The sequence below is a fragment of the Callospermophilus lateralis genome, chromosome 3, assembly GCF_048772815.1.
Source record: "Callospermophilus lateralis isolate mCalLat2 chromosome 3, mCalLat2.hap1, whole genome shotgun sequence".
In the NCBI taxonomy this organism is placed as follows: domain Eukaryota; kingdom Metazoa; phylum Chordata; class Mammalia; order Rodentia; family Sciuridae; genus Callospermophilus; species Callospermophilus lateralis.
The window spans coordinates 19,998,718-20,006,700 of record NC_135307.1 but is presented as its reverse complement, the minus strand read 5'-3'; the positions used below and the strand labels follow the sequence as shown (position 1 = coordinate 20,006,700).

At 37.8% G+C, this 7,983-nt stretch overlaps 1 pseudogene; it reads right to left on the bottom strand.

Moving 5' to 3' along the window:
- Nucleotides 1-7,122: 7,122 nt before the first annotated feature.
- On the bottom strand, nucleotides 7,123-7,586 carry LOC143394560 (small ribosomal subunit protein eS24 pseudogene; annotated as a pseudogene).
- Between the last annotated feature and the right edge of the window lie 397 nt (nucleotides 7,587-7,983).

Here is a 7,983-nt window from a genome sequence, read left to right as displayed (position 1 = left end):
AAACATGAGTTCCTAATGCAAAATTATAAAACATAGGGAAACTGGTTTTGTTGAGGGCAGATTAGACAACTGAAAAATAATAACAATAAATTACAATATCAAACTGGGAAGAAATGATATGGCATGCTTCAGAGAGGCTCAGAGAAATGAAAAAATATGAAAATGCAAGAGATAGATGAAAAGTTGTAACACTTAGTCAGACATTTACATGATGGTAATAAAAATGTAAGAATATAAATTTTAAGGGATAGTAGCTGATAATTTCTCAGAATTCACAAATGCGATAAATCTTTAGATTTAGAAAGCATAATAATTCCCAAAACTAGAAATAAGAGGTAAATTGTATCTGTTTATAAAATGATGAAAATGAAGACAATTAGAGAATTGCAGAGGCCTCAAAAATGCACCCACAGAATGACAGAAGGAGATAGGGAAGAAGACAGAGTCCAAAGAGAAAAGGAGAGAATAAAAGGACACATTAAATATTGAAAGAGAGGCCTGTGAATCAATATCTAAGTGCATAACTATCTTCACATCTGTTTTTGCAACCTTAAAACTTTTAATTATACTTCAGCCTATCCTATTTATGAAACATATGTTTCTTTCATAGTAGATGTTTTCCTTGAGAGTTCATTAAATTATTTCTTGAACCTTATCCTCCTTGAATAATAAGAACTTGAAAACAGAATTGCATAACTCTTTTGGTAAACAAAATATTTCTCATTCCTGTGCAAAAAAAAAAAAAAATGTTTGGCAACACAGCATTATCTAATATTTACTCCATCCAGTTTCAGGCACCTGAATCTAATAAGCCATTAACTCTGTTGTTCAAGCTGTTTTTAAAATTATTATCTTTGACATTTGAAAGGAAATAAAAACGCTTTTTTGTGACAGGTCTAGAAATGTACACACATTTGGGCATTCTGAAGTGCTCTGCTGTTAAACCTTACCTAATATGGTGCCTTACATTTCCACACCTGACCTCCTGCCTTTTTTCTCTCTCCTTCTGCTAAGTAGCAGAATGCCCCATCAAACACTCTGAACTTGCCTTAGGAAGTAAGTTCCAAAGCAACTCCTGGGGGGTAGATGAGGACGAAGGTGCCCCTAGGGAACAGAGCAACATTTAAGTTGTTGTAAGGAGACACACAACAAAGAATCCATCCATCCATCTCCAAAAATGTTATGCCTCTTGACTGTGCTTCCTATGGCGATGTCTTTTTGCTATTAAATGACTGCACAGTCTGGGAAGGCTTGACAGGTTTTATCAGTCTTGACAGCTGTCTTGAAAAAAAAAACAGCAGGCAACCGAAAACTTCAATGGCTGTGTGCAGCTATCTCCTCAGGTCCTGCTGGAGTTCTCAAATTTGAGTTTGATCAGTACTCAAATTGAAGCCCTCCCTGCTCAACATGTCCAGGCTTCTTCTAGGCAGAGTCCTTTCTATGCAGTTTCAGATGATAGTGAGGTTATGTTTATTGGAAGCTGGGTGTAACACTTAGGGCTGGTAAAAGTCCAGATTCATGTATCTATTCTTGGTGAGCCTTTGTGTCTGGCGCTGGGGTAAGCCCTCTCTACAATGCAAAGGGAAACTGGAGAGCAATTGTGTCTATGAGCAGCTTGGGGTCTGGAGTCTTCCATCTTCACACTCCCATAAGCTCCTTCCCTCCAGGACAGTGCAAATCCTTCCAACCCTCTCCACCCTGCAAATCATCCTTAGATCCCTTTTTCAACTCTCCCACCTATTTTTTTTTTTTTTTTTTTTTTTTTTGCTCTTCAGATTTCCCGGATACAGAAATTATAATGAATTGTAATGAATAGCCCCACAGCTGTACCACATGTTGACTTTTCAAACAGCAACATTGCCTGTCGCTTCTGTCAGGCAATGAAATCCATTTGCCTCTGAGAGCTGTTAATTCTCCCAACCAAAAGCCTCAATTGCCTGACTCCAGTGTATCTACTTAACCCTAAAATCTATGTTTCCATATATCCTGGGAGAGTTGTCTCTTTACATTCTGCTAGGCAACTTGGTATAACGGAAATGGGGAGAAAAAAAAAAAAGAAAAAGAAAAAGAAAACCTGAAGGCAGGATCTTCAGGTGCCTAAAGATTGTTTCTGTACTAACTTTGAAAACCTATATGATTTAACTTTCCAATGTCTGAATTTTCACAGTGTAAAAATATTTATGACCCCCACTGAACTTTGGAGGATCACTATGAATGCATTAAGAATGCATTTCAAATGTCTAATTGCATAGAGAATGTCACCCATCATCTCTAGGCTTACATATGTTTTCTGTTTTATTTAATTCTCCCCCTTCTTTTCATTGAATCTCTTTATTCCTACTTTCAAGCCTTTTAAAAAATGAACCTGTCATCCCAGACAACTATTTATATTTCAGAGCCAGAGGAAGCTTGATACCAATCAAATACTACTTTAAAAATGTATATCTATTTTAACTTCTAAAAAAAAAATTTTTAGTAATTAAAAGTTCCCCAAAATTTGCAAAAAAAAAAAAAAAAAAAAATTGTACAGAGTTCCCTTTTACTTTTTATTTGGTTCTTCCCAAAGACAGCATCATACAAAACCATACTATAATATTCAAACCTGTCAAAGGACATTGGTGAGATGCTATTACCATGGCTACAGATCTCATTTGGATTTCACCAGTTTTTACACGCACTGTGAACAGTGTTATTTACTGTTTTTGTACCTAGGCATAACTTCACCTGTCTGAGCCTAAGTCTGAAAAATAGAAATCATTTCCTAGTACCCACCTCACAGAGTGTTCAAAAGGATGATGGGGGTCTCCAGACATTAATCCAGACTTGCCTAACCTCTTGATGGTTATAGATTGTAGTGTTGTTCACTCACCAGCAGCTGTGGTGTTGAAAAGCCAGGTTCTGGAGGTGGAGGGCATGGCTTTCCATACCTGCCTTCCACTGCTGAGTTCGTAAACTCTCAGGCCCTCAGATTCTTCGCTGAAGACATGTAGATAATAATAGGTCAATTGTCTTTGAGAGAGTTTAGATGATATTTAAAAGTAGTAGAATAGTACCTGATGTCTAAATATTGAATGTGTTAGATTTTTCCAGTGCCTCTCACTTAGAAGGATGATAATAAACACAGTTTGTGTTTGTATTTTATTATCCGTTTTGACGTCTAAATTTTGATTTATTGGTTTCTGGCTTTAAATAAACTGTCTTCCTTACTGAATACAGAGAAGCTATCTGAATTCTCACTCAGGATTTCATGGATTCCCAGGTTTGTCCCTCACGTTATTTTCCTCCTTTTACATCTAAATCAAAGCTACAAGTTGCAAATTGACATGTTTTTCTCTGGAGAATTGTGGCCTTGGTAAAAGTCCACTGTGAGATAACACAGGGCCAGGCAGAAGAGAATGAGCCCTTCCCTCCAAATCCCCACCATCCAAGTCCTGTCCCACTCCCCACCACTATAGTAAGAAAAAAGTCGTCAAGGGGACAAAAGGAAGGAGAGTGAGCTGATCCTCCCAGACCAAGACACCAACGCAAGGTCCTCTGGAGAACAGGAACTGGTAGGAAGCTCAGGAGAACCCCCCAGTACAACAAAAGTTTGTGGTGTCACAGTTCTAGAGGCTAGAATATCCAGCTCAGGATGCAGACTGGTCTCTTCTGAGGGGGGTGAGGAAGCATCCGCTCCTGTTTCTCTCCCAGCTTCTACAGTTTGCTGGCAATCCTTGGCATACAATGGCTTGCGGAAACATCACTCCCATGTTCTACCTTATCTTTCCATGATGTTCTTCCTATGTACTCTTCGACTTTTCATTCTCTGCTTTCTAAAATGACATGATTATAGTGGATCAGGGCCCATCCTAATGACCTTATTTTGACTTAACTACTTCTATAAAGCTCTTGTCTCCACATACTGTCATCTGAGGAATTTGGGGAGAGACAAAGTTCTATTCATAACAGCAGGAATGAGAGTGTTTCTTCTACTTTCTTCTCTACTTTTCTAGAAGCATGAGCACATCATTTATCATTACCCTTTAGGTAGCATGAATAAATGCTTATATTACAAACGTTAGAGTTTCTTCCTAAATGTCTTGAGGCTCTTTCTGAGCTTCAAACAACAAACAATTTGAGTTCGAAAGTAGAAGCATTTAACTTTTTTTGTGAATGAAGTGTAGATGGGATTAACTGAAATAGAGACAAAGAAAGAGAGATGAGTCAGACTCAAATGCCTGAGCCTGAGTAGGCCAGAACCACCTGTAACCTTGAATATGCTATCCCCAAGAGCTCCTGTGTGAGAAAATGCAAGGAAGTTTAGAGGTGAAATGATCAGGTTGTGAGGGGCTTAACCTAATCGGTGCATTAATCCACTTGAATGGATTAACGGGTGGCAACTGTAGGCAGGTAAGGTGTAGCTAGAAGAAATAGGTCACTGGAATGCATCTTCAGGGGTTATTTTTGTTCCTGGTGAGGAGAGCTCTCTTTCTGCTTCCTGATTGCCCTGTTCTGAGCTGATTTCCTCTCCAAACCCTTCTGTCATGGTGTTCAGCCTGCCTCATCTTGAGCCCAGAGCCACAGAGTCAGCAGTCTGTAGACTGAGACTCTGAAACCAGGAGCACCAAATAAACTTTTCTCCTCTAAAATTGTTCTTGACAGTTCTTTTGGTCACAGCAACAACAACAACAACAAAAAGCTGACAAAAACATATGTCAAGGCAGGGAACAAGGCTTTCCTTGTGCTTTTGTGGATCACCATTTGGGTGACCAAAATGTATGAAAAACTAATCACTTTATGCAAATACTCTATTTGGAAGAGATGATTTCCTGGCTGTGCCTGGTGTCCTTACATGTGTCTATCCATCTGTATGTACATACATCCATAAATAAACATTTGGCCCTGATCTTCATGCTCCTGTGAATTTCTCTAAGGTAATCTTGTTCCTAAGGGAACCCCAGGTGCCTTTAGGAGCAAAATGGACGCTCTTTTATCTGCAGCTTGGAGCTTTTCTGAACTATCCAAAGAAATGAAGGTACTCATGTGATACCAACATGAGATGGTCTGCCAGTGACACACCTTGTGGGTTTTATCAGAATTAATACAAGGGACACAGAAGTAGACTTAAACCCTGAGGCAAGAGACATTAGAAATATAGGTAACTGGTTTGGTTCAGGTTACTGTAACAGAAATTTATTTTCTCACAATTTTGGAGGCTAGAAGTCCACAAGTGTCAGGATGGTTGAGATCTAATGAGGGCCCTCTTCGTGGCTAAATATGACTATGTTCCCACTGTGTTTTCACTTGGAGAAGAGAGACAAGAGACAGAGAGGAACAGAAGTCATGCTTTTCTTGTAAAACCCACTCTTTTCAGGGCTGTTTAGTCTGTTTTCTGATGTTGTTGTGTTACAAAAAGACCTAAAAGATCAACTTTAGAGGAGAAATAATTTATTGATCTCTCATGATTTCAGAGGTAACAGGCCATATATGGCTGACTCCATAACGTTGTGTCCTAGGTGAGGCAGAATATCATGGTGAAAAGTGTTGAAGAGGAAAGCACCTGAGAACATAGCACCAGGAAGCAGTGAGAGAATTCTCCTCACCATGGATGAAATATATACTCCAAAGTCATATGCCCAATGACCCACATCCTCCAGCCACTTCCTACCTTCCTACAGCTACCACCTAGTTAATCCATTCAAGTGGATTAATACAGTGATTAGGTTAAGCCTCACCTAACCTGATTGTTTCACCTTTGAGCATTCTTGCATTGTTCACACATACACTTTTTTTTTGGTAGGGCAGGGGGCACCTCATATCTAAACTATAATAAGGGACTACATTATTATGTATTCATTTATCCTTGATTACCTTTTAATGACCCAGTCTATAGTTAAAGCCAGTTTGGGGATTAAGGCTTCAACATATTAATTTTGGAGAGATGTAATTCAACTCATAGTAAATGATAAATATCAAGTTTCACATTCAAGACAACCCACTGTTTTCATGGATTTTTGTAAGCTAACTCCAGCAAGCTTCTGTAAAAATTTATGTTATACATATGGATGAACAATTATGCTTGGCATATAAAACATCCTCTTCTCAAATAATGAAACGAGCTATGAGATAAGCAACCAGTTTTATTTACTTACAACTCTAAGGAAAAACACTTCATAGACATTAGTATACAATAGTTTTTACTTATGTGTAGCAATCAGAAAGCTATAAAACTTGTTTTGGGTTCTTAAGACAACAGTCCAGTGCAAGCATGTAAGAATCTGAGCAAAGAAGAATGTGTACACAAGCCATAAGATAATTCAAGGTTTAATTACATAACTGATAAGAGTGATTTTTAATTTCTCAGTCTTGCATAACCAATGAGAGTGGTTGTTCTTGTTCTCACAGGGAAAGGAGGAAAACCAAAAGGTAGATAATTGTGTAGGTTACCCAGGGAGTGGTAAGAAAACCGGGGTATTTATCTTTCTGTCCCTCATAGTGGAAGGCTGTTTCTAAGATAGTAGTGACCTGGAAATTCTGACCATCTTTCACATTGGTCTTGCAGGCTGGAGGTGCCAGAAAACATAGTCAGACAGAGAGACACAGGAATCCATAGATATGTTTGAGAAACTTCTCCAAGACCAATAGCGCATGAAAACTGAGAAGGCACAGCATTTGCTGTAGCATTGAAGGAGCGTTCTAAATCAGTTTGCACAAAAAAAAAAAAAATTGAGTCCTTATATTTAATTATAGACTCAAATTTTGCATTATCTATATGTATAATTTGTGAAAATAAAATGTAATAATTTAGGATAAGTGAGAAATTATTTTATAATAATCCAGAACCATATAGAATGTTACTGCTTTTAAAATTTATGTCCTGGCTGCTGCTAAACAAGTTGTCACATAAGCAACAGAACAAAACCATTCTTTAATATACTCATCATAACCTGATGACATCTGCGTTTTACCCAGTAACGTCCTTGTTAGAAGCCTAAAACATTACACATGCCAAAACACAGTCCCAGACCATATTTTAATGCTAGATCACTTTGTCACGATATAAGTTGAAAGCAGATCCTAAACATTAGTTTTCTGTGCTTTTTATTTATATTTTTTTTCCTTTTTTTGAATTGTTATAGTTTATTAATCCTCATAAAAAATTTGCACAATCATCACAGAAGAAATCATCTCAGAACCTCTCCTCCTTTCACTTTTCCCAGCACCCATAGTTGTCTTCTCAGTCCCCCTCTTCATTTGGTTTTGTATTCCTTTCAACTCTTTTGTTGAAGTCTTTACCTTCTCCTACAGGCCCCTTTTTGCCTGTCTATGTCTGGTTTTATTTTTCTTTGCATAATCCAAGGAATCATGAATCATGCCAATGTCAGTTGTCTTGCTTCCTCCAAATGGGTTCTGAATCCAAACACAAAGATGACATCTGGTGTGGTCTTTCATATTTTGTCTCTTTTTTTTTTTTTTTTTTTTTTCTGAATTTCGGTCTTAGGTACTGTTGCCTTCCCAGGCTGAAGGCCACCAGTGACTATGTGTTTCCTCTCAAGTAGTCAGCTGCTTCTGAACTTTCCAGTCCACATCATTCCTGGGTCATTCATGATGGTGCTTCCTCAGCAAACAGGAAGAAAAAGAATTCAAGCTTTAAAAATACATGTTTACAGGTTAACTAGTGTTAGGAACTTTGATTTACCATTCCAAAATGTGAGTGGATTTTTCTTCGCTCCATTTAAAAGGGTCTGGAGAATGGTGTTTTAGAAACCAGAGGGGGGGGGGGATGAGATAAATAATTAAAAAAAAAAAAGCATCAACAACAAAAAGGAAAACTCTTTCTAATCTTTTTCAGATCTTGAAATAGAACTTAAAAATCTAAAATACCATGCAGAGCTGAAAAGCATCAACATATGAAAAACAGAAGTGCATTGATTATAATTATTGACATTGTTTTTCATGGGATACAGTTCTGATCTGGATTACTTACATGGAGATTTCAGACAG